General features: G+C 39.3%; 1 long non-coding RNA gene across 1 annotated transcript in view; it reads right to left on the bottom strand.

The window, feature by feature from the left end:
• The window catches only part of LOC308611007, a 290,376-nt gene extending 276,885 nt beyond the window's left edge, over positions 1–13,491 (bottom strand). The window contains exon 1 of the long non-coding RNA XR_014014740.1: positions 13,211–13,491. This is a non-coding gene — a long non-coding RNA (uncharacterized lncRNA). The remainder of the gene's footprint in view (positions 1–13,210) is intronic.
• Positions 13,492–23,574: the final 10,083 nt, after the last annotated feature.

The raw sequence follows: 23,574 nt of genomic DNA, 5'->3' as shown, positions 1-23,574 counted from the left end.
TTTTCGTATACAGGGTAATAGGATGTGTGTTTTCATTAAAAGAAGGTATGAAGAATAGGAATTTATTTTGTTAAAGAAAAAGGAAGTAATTTTGTCTGAAAGCTGGTTATTTCTAAAGAGGAAATAAAATAAAGGGCAAGTTAATATGAATATAGAAAGTTGTAGATTTCTGGGGAAAAAGTAATCTTTAGAAAGAAATTCTATGTGTTGTCAGGACTCACTAAGATTAGAATGAATTTAATTGAGTAAATGAATTTTAAGATTAAAAGTAAAGTGGTACAAAAACTTAAATTTTTCTTCTCTCTCTGTTAAGAGAAAAAAGTTTTCTTGGAATATTGATTTGCTTTTGATTACAGATTGTAAATTTTCTTTACCTTTTAAATAATCTGTTATAACTTTCTCTATTTGCTTTTAAAATCTTTCATTGTAACTTTGGTTAAATGGATACACATTGTTTCACAGTGATCTGTAATCCTATTTGACCAAGTGTCTTGAAACTTTTTAACATTTTGGATAAACTTCTCAAGGATAGAATCCTGATGAAAGATATTTTGACCTCTTGATAGTTTTGGGATGTTTCAGAGGACCCCTAAATCATCTCAAAGAGAGATATTAAACTAATTAGGATGATTTGGTATGTTATGGGAGGCACTGTCAATTGATTAGAGATAAATGTATCTCCAACGTTTTAGGTTATCCATTTAGATTATACTAAATATCATTAATATAGATATTCTTATGTTATATGAAATTAAATAAAATTTCTAAAATTTGAATATGTCAAATTTGTATGTTACAGAACTAAACAAATTTTTTTTGTCAATTGCATTTTAACCAGCTCTTTAACTGTGTCTTTTTAAGTCTTTTTATCATTCATAGATGCTTTTGCAAAAGTGCTTCATCTTCAGGAAGATTCATACTAAAGACTTTCTGACAAGTGCAGGTTTCTGATAACTTTCAAATCATACCATTGAATTGGGTAAGAAATTAAAGAATTCTAATGGAAATCCCGATGGTTTCATAAAGGTTAAGGCTGCAAACTGTAAACAGCTCAAATGTTCATCATCAAGTGAATGAGTAATTCACATCAGCAATAAAGGGGGATGAAATATTAATATACACAACATGGATGAATCTCAAAACATGCTGAGTGAAAGAAAACAGGAACCAAAGACACACTGTTAGATTCTATTTATGGAAATTTGAGAATGGGAAAACTATAGTCACTGAAAGCAAATCATCACATCACTTTTGTAGGAAGGTGAGGATTGACCACAAAGCAGCCTAAGGAAACTTTCTGGGTAATGGAAATTTTCTGTATCATGATTGTGGTAGTGATTACACAAATGTACATATTTGTCAAAATTTATCTAACTGTGCTATACACTTAACATGAGTGCTATTAGTTGTATGTAAATTGTACCCCAATAGGGGTGATTAAAAGGAAATATATATTATGTATGACATATAAATATATGTTTATATATATTACATATATATCATGACAATAGAATAAAATATGTTCTTAGTGATTAAATTGCCATTTAGCCAACATCCAGAATGCCAAACATCCTTATTTTTTTCTTGTTTTTCCTTTCTCTAACCTTTCAAAAAGCATCATTTTTAAGAGTCACATCAACATTGCTGATTAGATTTGCAGTAATTTGAAAACACAGAAGACATTCCTTTTAAAAATATAAACAAAAGCTTCTTTCATCTGCTCTCTAGATCTTTTTATTCTTATGCCACATTCTTTACACCAGTTGACCAATTGAGTTAGGCACTCATTTCCTTTTTCACAAATCTTTGTTGTGTTTCTGCTAGTTCTGCATTAGGGACTATTAAGGAGGAAAACCACTGACACAAAATGGTTTCATTTGTGCTGAAGCCCACGATACCACGCATATATTTAATACCTAACCTACTTGCAATTTCGACCTTCACCAGAAATGTTATCTTAATTCTGAAATCTGGAATTTTCTGGTCGGCACCAATGTGGTAATCTATCACAGGGGCCCTCTCCATCTCCCCCAAACCAAGAAGAAGAGGCAATCTGCATGATAAACTCAAGGCTTCCCTTCCCTACAAAGAGAAGATAGTACTGGTCCCAAATAACCTTTTTTTCTTTTGCTAATGACTTTCTTGCCCACCCTCCTTTCTATAAAAACCTTCCACTCTGTATAACTTCTCAAAGTGCCCTTCTATTTACTAGATGAGATGCTGCCCAATTCATAAAGCATCAAATAAGGCCAATCAGATTTTCAAATTTACTCAGTTGAACTTTGTTTTTGAACAAGACATGATCTTAAACAAGATAAATATTGCCCCTGTTTTCATCTCAGGTGGCCTCAGCCTGCAGCTGCTTGAAGCAGGATTTTGGTTCCTGGCCAGAGATTGAAGTCAGGCCGGGGCGGTGAAAGCACTAAATCCTAGCCACTAGACCACCAGGGACTAGTGGCCAGTGACAAGTTCCTGACCTGTCTGTTGTGTAGAAATGAATTTCCACAGACATGGAAAGTAGTGAAACAAGTAAAGTGTTTATTAGGAGGACAAAGAATACATGTGGCTAGACACATGGGTGGGCTCAGAGAGAGAGTTGCGCTCACTTGGTAGTTTGAATCACTTTTATGGGGAATTTCTTCCAGGTTTCCTTTGACCAATCATCTTGCTTTGCCTGGTTCTGAGTCCATATTTGGTATACCTCAGGGTCCTCCCGTGTTCATGTGCATCTCTTAGCCAAGATGGATTCTAGCGAAGAGGCCTATGGGTAGTTGACATCACTTGCTATGGGGTGGTGCCCTCTCCCTTTTTGACCTCCAAGGAACCTTTCTGCACATGTGTAGCTGGGAAGGTCTCCTTGACTACGAGAGTGAGGAACATCTAGTCTTTTATCTCTTATCTGGGCAGGGCACAGCCTCCTTTCTCGATTGCACTGTTATTGATATTTTGGAGTTTCTGTCCAGAGGGAATGAACTCCTGCTGCTTACCCTGGGGCCCATCTATCTCCTGCCTCACTTTCACAGAACTCACGATCTGCTGTGAGAGACAGTCAGAATATGAGCACACACACACAAATAATTTTAAAGCCCGATAGATTTGAAGTCAATAGAAAAGACATTGAGGGATTCCCTGGTGGCACAGTGGTTAAGAATCTGCCTGCCAGTGCAGGGGACACGGGTTCAAGCCCTGGTCCAGGAAGATCCCACATGTCGTGGAGCAACTAAGTCCGCGAGCCACAACTACTGAGCCTGCATGTTGCAACTACTGAAGCCCATGAGCCTAGAGCCCGTGCTGTGCAACAAGAGGAGCCACCACAATGAGAAGCCCTCACACCGCAACGAAGAGAATCCCCCGCTTGCCGCAACTAGAGAAAGCCCACGTGCAGCAACGAAAACCAAATGCAGCCATAAATAAATTAATTAATTAAAAATAAATTTAAAAAAAGACATTGAAAAAGAAGTGGGCCTCCTTTTGATAAGGAAGTCAGAGGTTTCTCTGTAACTTCTTTTGAGAACAATAAGCCACGTCTTTTCCTTCTTCTACATTTTCTCTCCCCACTGCTGACCCCAACAAAATGCTGAAGGCAGAATTTGCACTCAATAGATTACCTTTTAAATTGATGTAAAAGTATAAAGTATATTTATGTGCCTTAAAGTATGGAAGGGCATATATTTGGTGCATAAAATCTCAATACCTGCTGGAAATATCACAAAATTGATGAATATAAAACTAATTATATAATAGGGAAATTAAAAAGAAATTTCAGGCTGTGTAGAGACTAAATTAAGAGAACAATAACATATATAATAGCTGAATATTTTGGCATTTGAAATTGGAATTTAAAAAATAGATAAGAGAGGAAGAAATAGGAGTCGTAATTAATAACTGAAGGACTAAGGGGGGATAGGTAGCTTATTTAGCTTATTTCTGCCTTTTTAGTTGCAGAAAATATCAGTTTTGAAACCAGATATGGTTGCAATGTATTAGTTCTGCACAAAGTGCTAGGATGAGTTTCCCCACACCCACAGTTTGGGGATAGTGCTTTACTCATAACTCATCTTTCATGCATTTGCCTAAATTCTTGTGGAATACAGCTGGACGTGCAGCTCATAAATATGACCTTTGGATGTGTTTTAAACACTACTGAACTCCATTTTAATTTTACATATTAAAGCCTCTGGGCTCTATTTACTCTTTCATTATATAACATTCATTTATCTTATGAAAAACGCTGTGATTCACTGTTGGTCTAGCTTTTTTTTTTTTCACTTATTTGGAAGATTTTTAGAATCCAAACTGTATTGTTATTTATCTTGGAAAACAGAAACACTTTCGGGAGTCAATTCTCTGAGTCCCAAACCCCTCACCTGACACCCTCTTGTGGTGCTGTGCCCTGGGGGGAGGACACAGCAGGATCTGCAGGTGGAGAGGCCTAGAGAGCTGAGGGTATTATGTGTCTGGTTTATCGCCAAGATTAGTCAAGCCCCAAATTATAGTGTTGAGGGAGAAATTTTTCACCTAATGAGGTATGGGGAAGTCATTTAGGCTTATACATGGTTCAGTGTAAACTTTGTGTGAACTGAAAGAGCCTGTCAAACACACACAGCACATCTGCTTTAACCATTAAGGAAAAGAAATGTCTGATTCACAAAGAAGGATAAATGACTCCCTTCTTACGATGCCCATGTTCACACCCTCTCGAAGATGAGCTTCCTTTCCCACGTGCCAGGGTCCTGCTGTCTCACTAGATATGTCCTCAATCTGTCTCTTTTGAAATCTTTAAGGAATAGACCCCGTCACGTTTGATGTATGTTCTTTGCTCTGATAAAGCATAAGACTACCATGCTTCAGTGGAGAAGTTCCTTAGAGCCTTTTGAGGGGCTGCCTCCCAGATTATAGCCCTCAGCTTGGCTCAAATAAAACTATTTTCTGCTCCTATTATAAATTCTTTATTATTTCCCTCCACAGTGTGTTATTCCTTATGAAGTCCAGCTGTTCTAGGCTGACACCAAGCCACCCTGAAGCAGCCATCGTGTCTTCATTGCCTCTTTCTCACATCTGGGTCCTTGAAGGTTGCTGAGATCACACTTGCTTGTCTGTGTCCATGGAACCCAGGGCAGAGCCCAGGTCCTCCCACCAGGGCCCTGGATTCTGGTACCAAACCCAGGAGAAGGTGTGCTCTAGTGATATCAGCCTCACCTGGCACCAAGGCCAAGATCGTCATGTGTTTTTTCCCAGACTACTTCTGTGGGAAAGGGTATTGTGATGTTTTGTTTTCCCTAGTTCACCCTAGAGAGATGCAAGGAGGAAGTCTGATGCAGACTTTCCAGCTTACAAACATCTGAGGGCTGTGTCTCAGGTCAGGATCAATGTTCCCTTTTCCATGGGCATTCAAGTCAGTGAGGCAGCCTGACTTGAGGACCAGGACTCTGCCTCTGTAGTCCTGGAGTTGATGGCTGAAGGCTGGGGACAGGGGCGCTGCAGTTCTGCCCAAGGGGAATTAAAGGCCAGAAAGCCCTGGTTTCTGCAGGAGTCTGATCATCGCCTGGAATGTATGCCAGTTAACATATAATTTCTTTATCCTATTTATTCATTATTGTTATTTCTCATTGTACTTTGGGACTCAAGTTTTTATTGTTATAGAAATCCAATGTTTTCAAAGATTCTCCCTCAAGGATTCTACTGTTAACATTTTTCATTAAGAGAAATGCCTGTCTATTCCAATCTTTCTTTCCCTCCATTATTGACTCTGTCTTTTCTAGGTCTTGTCCTTGTCTCCTGGGCCACAGTCAGTAATGTCTCCACTTATGTATTCTGAGTGTGTGATCATTTGGTCCAAGGGATTCTGCTGAATGAAGTATAAATTCTGATATCTTTCTCTTGCAAACTTTCAAAACCTACAAATAAAATGAAGATATGGGCAATATAAAATGAACATATAATTTTCCATTCTTATTAATATCTATCTCTATTTCAATAGAATTCAATTATTGGCCCCCGATGACTATATTTTTCAAAAGAATTCCCTAAATAATTACCAGTAATTCACTACTCCAATGTAATGTAGAAGATATTCTTAGTGTATTCTTCAAATTCATGTTGATGGAATGCTCAAGTTCCCTATATCAAGTTGAGCTCCTATATTCCCTCTGAATAATAAAACTAAGATATGTTTGCTAAAGGTTGTTGAAAAACAACATTTTAGCTTGACATGGACAGTACAAATATAGTATCACTAAGGGTGAAAATTTAGTATATGTCCTGTGGACTACCAGTTTCATGTTCCACAAGCACAATCGAACCATTTAAATACCGAATTATTTCCTAATTCTCTATGATATAACTCTCATTATAAATAACACGCATTTTGAAAGCTTTAAATTTTTAACTATAGCTAATTAATTTGTACCTTTTCTCCTCTATCAACAAAAATTGACTTTCATGGTTAACTCAGTTAAAAAATAAAACAGCACAATAGGAAAGAAGTAAAATATCTCCATTGCCTACAATATATAATAATATATATAAATATGCTGATGAAAAAAACGTGGGTCTGCTCTCCCATGTGCAGTAAAGCAAATCTACTGACACCAGGTTATGGCGAAGGAAAGTGCAGCGTTTATTGCAGGTGCCAGGCAGGGAGTTCAGGTCAGCTAGTGCTCAAAACACCTGAACCCCCTTTCCTGGGGGGTTTCATGAAAGCATTTTTAAATACCAGGTGAGAGAGGGGAATCACAGGGTGTGTGATCAGCTCCTGCACAATTCTTTGGTTGATGTGAGGTAACAGAGCAGTGTCACAGTGGTTAACATTATCAATCCTCAGGCTCCAGTAAAAGATCTCCTACTTAAAACAGTTTTAAAACTTAATAAAAATAAACATTAACTGAGTAGAGGGAAGGTATCCTCAATTTCAGAACAGTGTAAAGTCAGCAAATATCACAACTGGTGCACCCCTTGAAGATACTGATCTTGACTGGTTGCAATTTTTAAGAAAACACATATGGGTAAAATTAACTCTGCACTTAAAAAAATTGAGTCACAGGTTTTAGGTTTTCTAAATGCTCTAAAAGTACTTATTTTTCCTTTCCAAGAAGGGACTTTCAACCTCCCCCAAAGTAAAAGGGCAGTGCCTCTTGTATTGCTTTCTCTCACTGAACACACCGAAGAAAAATTGCATCATGTTGGTGTCTATCTGAATAATGTGCTCAGGGCTCTCCCTGAGTCACTGCATGGTTCTCATTTGCACGTGGGAGCCAATGGGTCTAAGTGCAGGCCACCACAAGATGTGCCACTATGGCATGTGGATTATTTTGAGCTGAAAACAATCAAGGCCCAAAAGACGCAGGAAGAGCCTTTGAACTCCCCCCCTTATTGCCTAAAATAATTTAAGACAGGAGGCCTGTCCCAGGAAGAAGCTATCACTAGAGATAAATGTAGTATAATACTAGGTGTGGTAGAACAGGAGGAACATTGAAAAGCCCATTTGATCAAAATCCTCTCTGTGGGGCTTCCCTGGTGGCGCAGTGGTTGAGAGTCCGCCTGCCGATGCCGGGGACACGGGTTCGTGCCCCGGTCCGGGAAGATCCCACATGCCGCAGAGCGGCTAGGCCCGTGAGCCATGGCCGCTGAACCTGCGCGTCCGGAGCTTGTGCAACGCAACGGGAGAGGCCACAACAATGAGAGGCACGCGTACCACAAAAAAATAAATAAATAAAAATAAAAATCCTCTCTGTGTCTCATTGTCTTTGGATGGCTCAGCAAACATTTGTTTACCAAACATTAACTCTTTTTAACTTCCTGTGAGTTACCTTACTTCCCCTTGAAATTTCAGACCCATACCTCCTTCTGATGCCGAAATTTGGCCTCTGTGCACGGGTATGGAATCGAATTCGGAGGCAGAGTTTGGGTGAAGTAGAAAAGAATAGGTTTATTGCGTTGCCAGGCAAAGGGGGACACAGCAGGCTAATGCCCTCAAAACTGTGTGTCCCAACCTGGGGGGATTTGGTGAGGAGTTTTATAGCAATGGTTCAAGGTCAGGGTTGCTGATAAGGATTATGGTGTGTTCAGGGCCTGCAATCCTTTAATCTGGCCTCAGGTGGTCTCCTGATGAGCTTCTATGCTTCGCAAGGTTATCAAACTGTGACCTTCTCTCTAGAATGAAGGATGCTTCATCAAGTAGTTAACATCTTCCATTTGTTGGGGGTTTGAATTCTGTAGAAGAGCTCAGAGTTATTGTTATGTGTTTCCCTTGAGGCAGAACCAGGATCTTGTCCCAAAGCTGCACTATTGTTTCTTGACAGTTCCTCCCTTGTCTCTGCAGCCCCTCCCTTCCCTGATTAGCAACTATTTGACCCTACCCTTTGGAATTCAGGGAAGGTTGTGGAGGCTGAAGCCTAGTCCCTGCAAACAAGAAATGGGGGACACAGAAAGACTTTAGTGCCCAGGAGCCCCACAGGGTCCTGCTCAGTTTCACTTCTCTTTAGTCAAGACTGTATATATGTCACCTTGTCTTGCTGTCTTTGGACTTCTTCATACTTATGTGAATTCCCCATGTGCACATAATAATTTAATTTTCTCTTGTTAATCTGCCTTATGTCATTTTCATTGCCAGCCAAAGAGCTAATGTTACCCAAAAACCTGGGTTTGCCTCTTGGTGGGCGTCAAGCTGAAAGGCACAACAAAAACAAAGATTGGGAGAAGAAAGGATTTGTTACTTGCAGCAAGTAAAGAGAACACCGGGGGTCTTTCCCAAAGCAGTGTCTTCCTGAACAGCACAATTGGGGAATTTTTAAGCTAAGGGTATATGCATATTCATGAAGGGGTTTGGGTGGTCCACAGAGTCCAAGCTTTAGTGGACTGAAGTCATGAGGGTCAGAAAAGGTCAATATCATCATTCCTTATGTTCCCAGTTGATCAGGCTAGTCTGTACCATTGAAAGAGAACTGGGAGTCTTTACAATTATCTTTGTTATTGTTACTTCTTTGACCTGAAAACAGTCCTTTGATTCTGCATTATTTTGTTCCCTTAAGATCATTAATTACTGAGACCCTTTCAACGGCAAGCATCCTGGCCAGGCTTAGATTGCAAAATGGCTTAGGCCAAAAATGACTCCTAGATATACATATTATTAAACTTTTGTTTTATTTTCTCCTGTTAATCAGTCTCACGTCAATTTAGTTCTTAGACCAGCTCAAAGTGTTACCTGAAACACTTCTTTTGTTGAGCCAATAGACACAACCAAGCCAAAGGGCAGGAGAAGGAAGGGTTTATTACTTGCAGCAAGTAAGGAGAACAGCAGGGATTTTCCCCAAACGGTGGCTCCTTGAACAGCCAAATTGGGAAAGTTTTAAACTGTCAACTGAAAAAAAAAAAAGCACAAACTGAGAGTTGTGAGTTAAGTTTTATTTGGGGCAAAATGAGGACTATAGCCAAGGAAACAGCCTCTCAGATAGCTCTGAGGAACTGCTTGAAAGAGTTAGGGGGAAGGTCAGCATGTATGTGATTTTGGTGAAGGGGGACACATGTAATCAGGGACACATTTTGGCAGAAATTTGCTGCTAGTCACGAAATGGTGGCTGCTAGTCACAAGGAGCAGATGTCTCCATTAATGATTTTAGTGCTTTTCTAGATATGAGAAGATAAAAGAAACTGGGCTCATAAAATCTTCTGAAAATATCGAACTATCTGAAGGCCTGTTCTGCCGGGTTTTCTCAGAGCATAGACTGCCTCATTCCTGATCTCTGTCCTGAATTCCATTCAGGGTGTGTTGAAGGTTGTGAAACAACATTTATATTTTATGGCAAGACAAGAGAAATTTAAACATAAATTCTTCTCTGCCCTTTGGTCTCCTCTCTCCCCACACTGTGCACTGTGCATCTGCATTATACATTGACCAAACCTCCCCCATAGGCAGGGACACTTGCTCAACCATAAAGAGCAACATTCTCCTAACATCAACAAGACAACTCCCTCCTTAAGAGATAACATTTCTTCTTGACCTTGTAAGGGGTTACATGACCAGCAGGATGGCACTTAGATCTGAATTATGTAAACGTTCAATAAAATGTCATTTGATGTACAGCCCTCTGTCTCAAAAAAAAACTTATACACCTCCCTGGGTTTCTAATGGGCAGAAGAGTTTTCAGAGTTTTCTGAGATGCTCTTCCCAGGTTATAATCCTCAAATTTGGCTCAAAGAAAAATTTCCAGTTCTCTTTTAGATCAAGTGATTACTTTTTTTGTCAAGGTCAGAGACTACAGTGGCTAGTGACTTCATTCTTATAGAACCAGATGGTAAGGGACAATTTTATTTCACAAGATCATTAATTACTGAGACCTGTTCAAGAGCAAGCATCATGACCAGGCTGAGATCACAAATGATTTAGGCTTAAAATGGCTTCCCTTATGTCAAAAAGTTATATTTGATTCTTTTTCTTTGGGGACCCCCTACTCCATTTGCCTACAGAAGGGCAGAGGAAAAGTTCTTCCTCTCTGACAGTCTTCATGACTGCCTGGAGAAACAATGATGGACTCAGGAGTTCTTCTCAGCCTCGATGTGCACAGAAATCTTTATGCCTATGGTAAAGGGGCATGGAAAGGAGAGGGTTCTCAATGTGTAGAAGTTCAGATGCTTTCAAAGGCAGGCAATGTGCCCTGCACTATAATGCCTCTTGGGCAGGAAGAAAGTTTCCTGTACCCTTCTAGATTTTTCTGGTTAGTCTAGGAATTAAATTGACATGAGACAGATTAAGATTAACAGGAGAAAATCAAACAAAATTTAATAATATGTATACATGGAAGAGACCCAGGAGAACTCAGTAAATCTCCCAAATGGCTGAAATCCTCACCTTAAATACCACTTTCAACTAAAGACAAAGATGTTGGGTGTAGTGGTTTGGGACTTCAAAGGGGAGGAAGGCAATTCTCCCTCGGACCTCATACGTGAAGTCACCATACCTCAAGGGGAAATTCAGCTTGCACTGCAACTTCAACTAAGGAACAGTTCTTCATGTAACACTGCCGGATATTGGAAGATACACAGGCCCCTCGGCCGACCGAAGGCATTCCTTCATTGAGGCAGTTCGCTAGCCGCAGAACACCCTGCTTTAAAAAGTTGATTCAGTTTAGGGCACAGTGGGTAGCTTGTGTCTCTTTTACTTGTTAGAAAACACACGTATTTAGGCTGCGTGTCAATCTAGACATGGCGTCTATAGCGAAAAGCCTGGTTTTCCCATTTTGAAAGCTCCATTCTTGCAGCCGGAAAAAACCTGAAAATCACTGTTGTTGCCGTGTTTCTAGTCCCTGCAGGCATGGCTCTGAGAAAAAAAAGAGTTTTCTCGAAAGAAAGAGGGTGCTTCCAGGTCCTGGGTGGGAGCACTTCCTGCCCTGCTCTAGAGCTAAGGGGAATCTCAACGGGGGCCCTAGCCTCAACGTAAGGTCTTGATTTGGCATCCAAAAGGGTAGGCGTGAAGCAGGTTCCCTGAGGCCTTAGTCGCAGTTCTGCATTCGTTTAACGGCAGTAAGTGTCTAGAGACTCGTGGCCCCGTCGCGTCAGCGCCAGTTTTAGGACAAGAACTCTGAGGACCCGCAGGCTCCCCTGGGCTTGCTGGACCACACTCAGACCCGTAGGCCCTTCAGGGTGCCCCAGGGTAGGCCGAGGGAAGGGGAACACACTGCAGTCTACCTTGGGGGAGCTAGATGTTGATGTTCCAACTACCGGGGCTTTTTTATTTTGCAAGAACCCCTAAATATCCTGTGCCCTCCCTTACCTCTTCAGAACAGTCCCTCAGAGCTATCTGAGAGGCTGTCTCCTGACTTAAGTCCTCAGTATGTCCTCCAAATAAAACATAATTCTCAACTTTTAGGTTGTGCATTTTTTTTCAGTCCACATTTAATTGTATGGCTCATGTAGGCACTATGCCTAAATGTAATGGGATGAGCTGTAAATTATTAAAACTAGATAAATTCTGTCAGCTCTACCACTAGCTGACATCAGGCTTTCTTCTCTGGATACTTCTGTCATAGACCTTGGCAGATAGGGGGTCTGTGTGGGTCTTAAAATTCTTCTTAGAATTGTGGGGACTCATTCATTCTTTCAACAAATTTTACTGCTTATATTCTATGTGTCAGTTACTGTGCTGGGTCTTGAAATACAGAAGTCAACACACGAAAATACAAGGCTAAAACACATTTTCTACCATATTAACTTTTTTCATTCATTAATTCATCCTTAAGTCACTCAACACGCATCTTCTTATTGAATACTGATGAGGGATCAAATGCTAGGCTAAACACTGAGTATATAACTGAAAATGAGATGGATAGGCCCTGATTTTGATGTCACTACTATCTTTTGTCGTGCTATATAGTGGGACAGCTTCATTATTCCCTTTACCGTAAGTTTTGTTTTTTTTGCGGTACGCGGGCCTCTCACTGCTGTGGCCTCTCCCGTTGCGGAGCACAGGCTCCGGATGCGCAGGCTCAGCGGCCATGGCTCCTGGGCCCAGCCGCTCCGCGGTATGTGGGATCTTCCCAGACGGGGGCACGAACCCGTGTCCCCTGCATCGGCAGGCAGACTCTCAACCACTGCGCCACCAGGGAAGCCCTACCCTAAGTTTTTATCACAAATTGCTAATGAAAATAAAACTCTTAGTGGAGTTTCAACATGCATAGGTAAATGAGAACACAGAAGTCCCCTTTCGCATGCCCCATTCTCCTCCTTCTAACTCCCTATGTGAACTCACTTTGTGCCAAGACCAAGAAGATGTGCCCCAATAAGAACCAAGCTGATTTCCTCACACTGACTGGGGCTACTGCTCACTTAGAAGCCTTGATGCTTAATTTTGATAAGCAACTAGAAGACCATGGAGACAACCTATAAAAATGATTTGTCTTGGGAGAAAATACGAAAAAGGGTTAATGTGCTGTTTCACATGTCTAACCTCCTGGGATTAAACCACAGGCACCAAGGTCACCAAGGGTACTTGGCAACAATGAGCTAAAAATGAAAAAAAAAAGAGCATCATACTGTTATTGTATTCATCTTCCCCCAAGGCACTCTCTGATAAACACCACAACCACTAAGGGAATTGAGAACAGCTTCCTTGTGGGGCAGGTTATATATGCATCTTTTTCCAAGAAGTTAAATCATATCCAGCTGTCAGCACCCCTTACTTAAGGTGATTGTAATGTATGAGATTAAATGTTCCTACCTGATTGGAAAACTTCTTGTCCTCAATTCATTGGCTATACTGGATTATTTTTCTTGGGTCAGACCTTCAGACTTCTACCAGAAATCGTTCCTTTGGGGAAACCAGGCCTTCCCAGAAACTCAGGAAACTGAAATGGAGACAGCAAGAGAGAAGGAAATTATTTGGACATATAGACCTCAATTGTTTGGTTTTAAGTAAACGTCCCAGCAAACATCTTCTACATGGTATAATAACTTTAGGGAAATTCACAGTTTATAAGTTTGTGTACTCATAAACTGAACATATTATGATAAGAGTACAGGTTGCATTTTGTGTCTTCAACTCAAGCAAAGACTTCAAAAAAGGCCCAGTTATCCTTTGTTCATTAAGACACAAAGAAAGGACAAAAAGGGCAAGTTTCTAAGTCTTTTTCTTTAAAATTTACTTCCTTTCTTCAGTCTTCATCAAGATCTTCAGGAAATTAACTTTACTAAAGTTAATTATTCATAAAATAAACATACGAACCTGCAGAAGACTATCTCACAGGGACCTGTAATGTACAATATCCATTGCATACATGCACCATGAGCTTGTCTTTTCTAGCACTGGCATACACAAAACTCTGTGTGTGTGTGTGTGTGCGCACATGTGTGTCTTTTTTGTGTGATGGAGCCATAGGGAGAAAATAAATCTATTGGCTGCAATTCAGTGATGTAGAAAGATTTAAGGGTAAAGGAAAAGGCTACATCAAGTGAAGCAATAAAGACATGAGGTTGTGCTTCCATAATAATAACAATAGCAGTCTTCTGTAACCAAGGGAGCAGGCTCCTCAAACTATAGTCACACCTGTTAGACCATCTGCCCATAAATTTCACACTATCATTAATGGAAAACAAATGGCACTGTCTCTCCTTCCCTTTATCCATTGGCTATTCTCATAGAAACGATTTTTCTCTTCAAGGTCATGCTCTTTCCTATCTGTTTCAAAATATTAGGATTTAGGAGGGGTGATACATAATGTGCCATGCCTTGGTACTTGTACCAGTGATGGCTCTGTAAGGAGCACTGGATTGTTAGGAGGCTATAAATTGAATTCCCCTAGAAGCAGAACCTGAGGCAATAATTTGAATGCCAACTGTGCATCTGGGAGGTGCTTCCAGAAAACTCAGAAGTGGAGTGGGAATTGAGAATGGAGGCATGGAAGGAAGCCAACAGAGGTGCATTACTGAATCAATTACTCCTGCAGGAAACTGCTGCCAGTACTTCAGGGGAGTTCTGTGAAACTCTATAGAACATGTCTCAGAGTTATCCCAAGAATTGGTGAGAAACTTGAAGTACTTATCTTCCAGTCCCCTCTGTCCTTGGTTGAAAGCTACACCCAGATACATTAACTCCTGTACATTTCTGGCCTGCCCTAAGGTGGATAACTGCAGGTGGTAGCATGAGTCTATCAGCATATACTGGAATGATGAGTGCTGGGGAGATATGAGTGGAGCATTGAAACCATCTAATACAGTGGGGGCAGGCGATATTAATTATTGGCTTGCAAGTCCAAATGGGTAACCTTAAATTCCTGGGTTAATGGTTTTACTTTGAGGTATTTAAGCATGATGTATGAGTAAAAATTTCCTCTATTAAATCAAGTTGAAGATCCTAAGTCCCTAATCTTCTGGAAAACTGTGGGTATCTTTTTAACAGATTTTTGAAAAGTAACATGATTAAGATTTCAAACTGACCATTCATTCACTCATTCAACAAACATTTATTGAACACCTAAAGTAGGCCATGGGTTAAACTAGGCACCAGTGTTACTGTTACTAAAATCATTATCGTGCCACCTAGAAGTCAATGTATTGTGACACTCAAATAAGAAAATCCATAGTTACCGTAAAAATTATTACAGAGTGCTATAGGAAGACACGGTAAGACCTTAATTCATGCTGTGCACAGTAGTATATGGGGGATATCAGTAGGGCTTCCTGTAGAAGGCAATTGAAATGGATACGTAACATGAAGGAAGGGTGAATTTTTGAGGAAAAGAGAAGATAAATTCATGTTTGCCAGAAAATGAATGGTTAAGGATCAGTCCAGAAAGGAGTTCCATTCATAATCAGTATAAGAAATGTCACTGGGGCTTCCCTGGTGGCGCAGTGATTGAGAGTCCGCCTGCCGATGCTGGGGACACGGGTTCGTGACCCGGTCCGGGAAGATCCCACATGCCGCGGAGCGGCTGGGCCCGTGAGCCATGGCTGCTGAGCCTGCACGTCCGGAGCCTGTGCTCTGCAACGGGAGAGGCCACAACAGGGAGAGGCCCGCGTACCGCAAAAAAAAAAAAAAAACAAAGAAATGCTCACTGGAGTGTAAGAAAAGAAGACAATGGAGAGGGTGGTAGAAGCCAGACCATGAATGGTCCATGTATGTATAGTAAGTGCTATGGTGTAGTCTTTGTGTTCCCCTCCAAATTTATACGTTGAAATCTTAATTTCCGGAGGTTATAGTATTAGTAGGTGGGGCCTTTGGGAAATGATTATGGTATTAGTGCTCTTATACAAGAGACGCCACAGAGCTCCTGAAGCTCTTCTGCCATGTGAGTTTACAATGAGAAGTCTGTGACTCAGAAGAGGACCCACATCTGACCATACTGCCACCCTATTCTTGCACTTGCAGCCTCCAGAACTGTGAGAAAAAAATGCCTGTTGTTTATGAGCCACCCAACCTGCACCATAATCTTACAGCAGCCCAAAAGGACAAAGAGAGTTTGGATGTGAGATTTTACTCCAAGAAAGATGGGAATCCATTGAAGGATTTTAACTGGTAACTTAGAAGAGAGAAAAGTTTCATAACACAATCAGGTATTTTTATAAGAAAAAGTTGTTTCATTTTCAGAAAGATCACTCTGGAAATACTGTGACTAGATTTTTGGAGAAGGGTGATGGCAGTCCCGGATATAGAAAGATGAGTTAGTAGTCCATTAATGTAAGTCAAACAAGAAAGTGGATATAAAAAGTGTGAATTTGTGGCTGAGCGTTCTTTTCTTTTAGCACTTGAAAAATGTTATGTCCATGCTTCTGACTCCAGAGTTTTAGACAAGAAATATGCTGTCATTGGAATTGGTGTTTCTCAATAAGTAATGCATCGTTTCTTCCTGTCCACTTTCGAGATTTTTTTTTGTCTCTACTTTTCAGAAGTTTAGTTGTGACGCATCTTGGCAAGGATATCTTTGCGTTTTTCCTCTTTGGGTTTGTTCAGATTCTTGAATTTGTGTTTATGTCTTCTAAAAAATTGGGAACTTTTTAGCCATGATTTCTTTGAATACTTTGTCAGTCCTACTTGCCCTCTGTTTTCATTCTGGAACTTTGATGATATGAATGTTAGTGCTTTTGTTACTGTTTACAGGTTCTTGAGATCCTGTTCTTTCTCCCATCTCTACCCCTCAGTCTATTTTTCTCTGTACATTTGGTACATTGTATTGATCTCTTCTAAGTTCATGATTCTATGCTTTGTAATCTCCAGTCTACTCTTGAGCAAAGTTTTGTTTTTTTTTTTTTGAGCAAAGTTTTTTGATTGTTGTATTTTTTAGTTCTACTGTTCTCATTTGTTTTTATTGTTATAGCCTCTAGTTCTTTGTTTACATTTTCTATTTTTCCCATTTCTGTCAAGGAACACATAATTGCTAATTGAAGCACTTATGTGACAGCTTATTTAAAATCCTTGTCTGATCATTTCAATAGATGTTTTATCTCAGTGTTGGTGTATGTTTATTGTCTTTTCTCATTTATTCTGTGATTTCCTGGTTCTTGTTGTCATAAGTATTTTTCCATTGTATTCTAAACATTGTGAGTTATTATATGACTCTGTAACCCATTTAATTTTATTATTACTTTTTAGAAGGAAGTCATCCTATTTGAGGCGTAGTATGAGGACTGGGGGATTACGTACAGATTTCCATTGGGCCCTACTGACGATACCCCAGCAAAAGTGGGCACTTACATTGTCTCACTGCAGACAGATCAAGTAGAAGTGCAGATATCCTATTGGCCTTTCTGACACCTTCCCCTGAAAAGTGGGAACATTAGTATCATTGTGTTGCCTTTTAGTAGGAGTGGAAGTTCATCTCCCCAGTAGATTTCTTGACATAGGGGAGGGGAGAAGTGAAGTGTTTGCTGTCCTTCCTCCCACTTCATTCCTTCTTGTTGATGCCGGGTGTGGGTAGAGGGTCAGCTACGTGCTGGCCCCACTGACACCAAGGTAAGAGGAAGAGAACTGCCAACTAGCCCTGCCTCAGGATGGTTATGGGGATTCAGCACCCCACTGGGTCTCACTGACATCATGTGTTGGGGTTAGTGGGGTGCCTACTCCCTCCAACCTGTAACATCCTATTCTTATTGATGTCAGGGAGAGATGGACGCTATGTCCCACCATTGGACCCCACGACTGTGTGAGGGCAGCCCAGTGTTTACAAGCCTGTCAGGCACCACCTTTTTTTTTTTTTTAATATGTAAATTTATTTATTTATTTGGCTGTGTTGGGTCTTCATTTCTCTGCAAGGGCTTTCTCTAGTTGCGGCGAGCGCGTGCCACTCTTCATCGTGGTGTGCGGGCCTCTCACTGTTGCGGCCTCTCTTCTTGCGGAGCGCAGGCTCAGTGGCTGTAGCTCATGGGCCCAGCTGCTCCGCGGCATGTGGGATCTTCCCAGACCAAGTCTTGAACCTGTGTCCTCTGCATTGGCAGGCAGATTCTAAACCACTGCGCCACCAGGGAAGCCCAGGCACCACCTTTTAAAGTCTGTTTGCTAATGGAAAGGGGTGGAGGCTCAGCTCACCACTGGACCACACTGAAACAACCCTGGTGGGGAATCAGAGCGCTGGCTCTTCTGGAGGGCAGGAGTGGGGTGGTGTGGAAGATCAAATCCTACCTTGGACCAACAGAAACGACAGGACATAGGGGATGGGTGCAATATTCCACTGGCACTTGGCTCGAGTAGTGTGTATATTCCACTGGCACTTGGCTCGAGTAGTGTGTATATTATTGCCCAAATGGTCTTCTATCTTTAGCAACCCCTTTCCTCATACTTTGGCTAGGGGGAACAGGGTTTTGTGTTTTTTTCGGAAGCTTTTTTGTCTGTTGTTCTGTTGGTGGTTATTGATTGGGGGTTCCTGTAATACCCTCTCCAGGATGTATGGGAAGCAACAGGAAACACAGGGGACTCATCACCATGTTATTCCTCAAGTCCCAAAGTCCCTAGTTAAGTCTGCCTTCTCATTTCCACCTTTCAGCGTCTTCCTATGTTTGTTTGTTGTTATGTTCAGGGTTTTAGTTTTAAGTGGGAGAACCTGGGAGAAATGGGCTACTTCATCTTCTTGGAAGCAGAGTTCTGGAGGCCTTTTGATGTTAAAAAGTACTGCTGACTGTAAGTTAAAATTTGATGATATACACCTTGCCCTTTAAGAATTATTCTGCTAGATGATGTGGCTTCCCAAAGTTGCTACAATTTGATTTTCATACTTCTAAAAGCCAAGTGTTTTGCTGGAGTTGAAATTTAAAGATAAGCAAGAGATGAGGCTAAGATGATCTATGTGGTAACAGATTAAAGTTGGAAACATCAATATACGTTCATGTTTAGCTTAATATTGCTTCATATTACCTTAATACACATGGTTATGTAGAGAGATACTTATAGATATGTGCCTATACATGGGTCATGTACACACATATTATCTCTTTGCTCTGTCAGCTGAGAAGATCTAGAAGCAATGACATCCGAGCAGCAATTAGCACACCCCACACCCAGATCCTGCTGTCTAATACCGTTCTCCACTAAAAAGACCTAGTTTTCCTTGAAGAAATAGCTGATTCTAGGACTGGGGCAGTAAATATACAAGATTTATAGACAAGAACATCTTATAGTGTCAGAAAGTAAGGAAGTTCCAAAAAAAATATATAGGATGGGGATACCTCAGAGTGGCACAAGAGCCAACTGAAAAGAGTTCACAAGGGTCAGGACTAGAGCAATTTGAGGAACAAAGTAACTAAAGTAGAATTAGATTATAACCCAAAGTATAAAATAAAAATCCATGAGTTCTTCTGATATAAATAAATAATTGGATACATAAATAAATGCAGGAGAATAGATAAATCTCCAGTGCAAAGGAATTCCAAATAGTTTATGTAGTACTCCATCTTAAGCATAACTTCCTAATCCTTAGTTGTGGGCTGAGCATATTGACTTCCTTCCAAAAAGTACAGCATGAAAATGGGAAAACAGTAATCTTACGATGGAGAAACCTGAAAAACACTACCTCAGCCTGGTGATCAAGGTCGACCTCAGCATTCATAATGCATATTGATACTTTGTACACTTGATGTGATCTGACAGAACGACCCTTCTACTCTGTGGTCTTCCTCCCCAAAACACATAATCCCAATATTATCATGAAAAATGCATCAAACAAATTCTAGTAGTGGGCATCCTACAAAAAACTAACTACTCAAAATTGTCAAGGTCATCCAAGGAAACTATGAGAAGCTATCAAACCCAAGAGGAGCCTAAGGAAACATGGCAACTAAAGGTAATGTGATGTTTTGGATGAAATCCTGGAATAGAAAAAGGACATTAGGTAAAAACTAAGGAACTGGACTAATGGATGGGCTATAATAAATGATAATGTATCAATATTTGTTAATTGATTGTAACAATGTAACATACTAATATAAGTGGATCATCATAGAGGGAAATGGGTATAGTGTATATGAAAACACTTTATACTATCTTCTCAATTTTTCTGTAAAATTAAAACATTTCTAAAAAATAAAGTCTATAAAAACATCGTGTTTCTTGTTTTATGATTATGTGCCTGTATTTCCTAAAAAATATGTCAATTTGCTTTACCTTCCTTGATACTGATATTAAAGAAAATACTAAGTAACTCTGAAAGAATTTGTAACTCCAATCCAACAAGCAATAATTCTTGGTATTAACTTTTTGGAAGAACCCACTGAATAAATCAAAGCAAATTGTCTTTAAAGGTGAATTTCTTTTCAGTGTTTAATCTTTTATATGATTAATGCATACCACAAGCATGATTCTGTTTCAAAGGGCAGAAAACGTTGATTGTAGGCAATGTTTAAAGTACAGTGAAATATTAATGCCTGAAGCTATAACAACTTTAATGTATATAATGTTTTCAAAATGATGAATTGTTATTTCAGTCAATAAAGTATTCACTTGTATACATTTCCTACCCACCTTTTCCGAAAACACCCACAAGAAATGATACTATCATCTGACATTAGGTTCATCAAGTTGAATTAGCGTTTTTGGTAGCTGTGGTTGCCAATGGTACTGGAATGTGTGATACTTTTACAAATCCTCTCCATGGCAAAATCTGATCTTCACAAGGTAAATCACAGTAGGTGCCTAAAGCCAAATGACATATAGTTTTGTAGCTAGATGACCAAGCATTTTACTTAGAGGCACAATAGAATGTAGAAAAGGCCATTTCTCTTTCTGTCTTTTTCTGCTCAAAGGTCACTCACCATCTTACTTTTTATCAGCCATCTCAGAAGTTTTCCACAAAATTAGACTATATAATGTCACTTAATGCGAAAGTAGCTCAACATCCTGTTTTAGTACAGCTAATCTCACATTATTTTATTGGTGCTAAATATGTAAATCATCAGCAAATTTTTGTACTTAACTTTTCTTTTGATGTGGACCACTTTTTAAAGTCTTTATTGAATTTGTTACAATACACCTTCTGTTTTATGTTTTGGTATTTTGGCTGCGAGGCACGTGGGACCATAGCTCCCCGACTAGGGATTGAACACACACCCCCTGCATTGGAAGGCGAAGTCTTAACCACTAGACCGCCAGGGAAGTACTTGTACTTAATTTTAAAAATAATTAAAATAAGCTATTCAACACATTTTCCCTTCAAAAAAAAAAAAAGCAATTCTTCTTAGGCTGGCCCTGGGCACATATGTGACTTTGCCATTTTTTCCATGGACTATTTTCTTATCTGTTCTACTGTGTCACATTTGTTCTACCTTCTCAAAAAGAAGCATTCAAAAATTCATCTATGCATTCATACATTTATTAAATAAATCTATTGAACACCTACATACGGCACAGAAAAAAAGGCAGAAAACTAATCTGGGTTGCACAGAAAGTAATGAACTCAGTTAAAATTTTTGGTGAAAACAGGTGTTAATCTACTGGAAATTACGTTTCATTATGGGGACTCACAGACTCAAGGAAAATCAAGACCTAAATAATAATAAAGTAATAAAAGCACTAGCCATTTACTGAGTGCCTGCTTGTACCTGACTCTGAAAGTCTAAAATCATCATGGATGTTTTGAGGATTGTCTGATATGATTATAATGTCCATTTTACAGATGAAAATAACAAGGTTCAGAGACATTAGTTTACTTGCCTAAAGTGAAGTGGCCAGAAACTACAGAACTGGAAATTGAACCTTAGATTTCATAATGCCAAAGTCTGTGCTTTTAATCACAATGTGTGTGTGTGTGTGTGTGTGTGTGTGTGTGAGAGAGAGAGAGAGAGAGAGAGAGAGAGAATGTGTTTAATAGAGAACTTCTGAGAAATGGCAAGAAAACTGCCAGGTATCCATAAAACAATAATTTAGGAGCTTCTTACTATACAGGTAATTGTTAATCATATGGCTGGATTAAGCATCTCTCACTTTTGAACTAAGAAATGAAAAGCTTCCAGAAGTTGAGTCTAAATTTTACACTTACATAAGATACTTCATACAGAATGCTCAAGTATAATAACTAAAGAGCTCTGAAAATACTGGAAGCATGCATATTAGTATGGTTTCATATTGTGGATAATAGAGGATTTAAGAAATTGGCAGAGGCAACTGCAGACTCATTTGTTATCATTTCTGTGAATAACTGAATAAAATGCGAAAAATGAAAAAAGAATGGCTAACAATTTTAGGTAGTTTGCTTAATCTCCATACTAGGAAAGACTGAGCAAAAAAAAAAAAAAATTCTCGAAATTTTATTTTGAAAGCACCTACAAGTGTATATGGTCTTTTTAAACCAAATAACTTGGAATTATGAACTGTCAAATAAGTCTAATCTTCTCTGATGATAAAATTGCTGACTTTATTTGAAACTATGAAATGAAAAATGAGGTAATAATCAGAAATTCTTAAGAAGAGGAGTAGAAAAAACAAAATTATAAGAGTTATGTTAAAAAATATTTTGAAAGAAACATAAAATCCCCATTAGTGGTACAGAGCTTTTAAAACCTTATTTTGGTTTTAAGTTTTAATAAATATTTATATGTTTACATAATTACTGTCATAAGGAAGACACAATTGTAGGTCAGCTTTCTTCATTCTTTCTATATTAAGCATTATTCTATTTTGCTCCATCATCTTGTAATTATACTATAGTAACTGTAATTTTCTACTAAGTGGATATACTTTCCTAAACTGTTTTCCTACTGTTAACAATTAAAGGTGTTTCTAATTATTTGTTATTGCAAATGACATGACAATGAGCATCTTTATATAATAATTTTCTGGATTATAAATTATTTATTGGCATAAGCATCCAGAATTAGAATTAATGTGTAAAAAGCTATTAACATTTTTATCTTGCTAGACATTGCCAAATTACTTGCCAAAAGATGGAACCAAATTATATTGCAAAAATCTTTGCCAACGGAAGACATTATATATAATTTTTGATTTTGCTAAATTAATAAGTTGGAAACCTATGTTCCATTTCTTTGAATTCTTTGATAACAGAGTGCTGCTGGAGGCTGGGAGGGCAGCCATGTCCGTGAAGGCTCCCCAGTGTTGGAGCTGGGAAGTGGAAAAAGGTAAAAAAAATACTAATTGTATTTTCCCTCGATTGTTATCTCTCACTCTTTTCTGCCTCTGTGTAACTTATATCTAGGTAACTGGAGAAAAATCATGTGGCAGGGCAAATTGGTATTCCAATAAATTAGTAATCACCAGCTTCAAATGGATTTTCAAGACTGGAAATATTGCTCTGACTTATAGTATGTTCTTTCGAATTCTCCTTAAGGACTATTTTCTGAGAAGCTTTACCTGCCCTCCTCAAATTTTCCTCCATCCTCTCTACTCCCTCCATTCTGAGCCGGTGAGGTGCTTCATAACTCATTAAGAACACAGAAGTCAGTAAATAGTCCACTGCCAAATCCATTAATTCATTAGCATTTGCGTTGATCTTTGTATTCCCTTTTACTACAGGAGTTAAAGTTAAAAGGCCATGTGCACTAGAGATAGCATTTCATTTTCTCTCATCTTCTCAAGTACTTCACAACACTGCATTTTGTACAGCCCATCTACTCCTTATGAATGATTCTTGCCAAAATTCAACCTCA

This window comes from Mesoplodon bidens (assembly GCF_964165515.1).
Source record: "Mesoplodon bidens genome assembly, contig: HAP1_SCAFFOLD_49, whole genome shotgun sequence".
NCBI classification, from domain to species: Eukaryota; Metazoa; Chordata; class Mammalia; order Artiodactyla; family Ziphiidae; genus Mesoplodon; species Mesoplodon bidens.
Note: the sequence above shows the minus strand (reverse complement) of the source record. Positions and strands in the feature narration are given on the sequence as shown.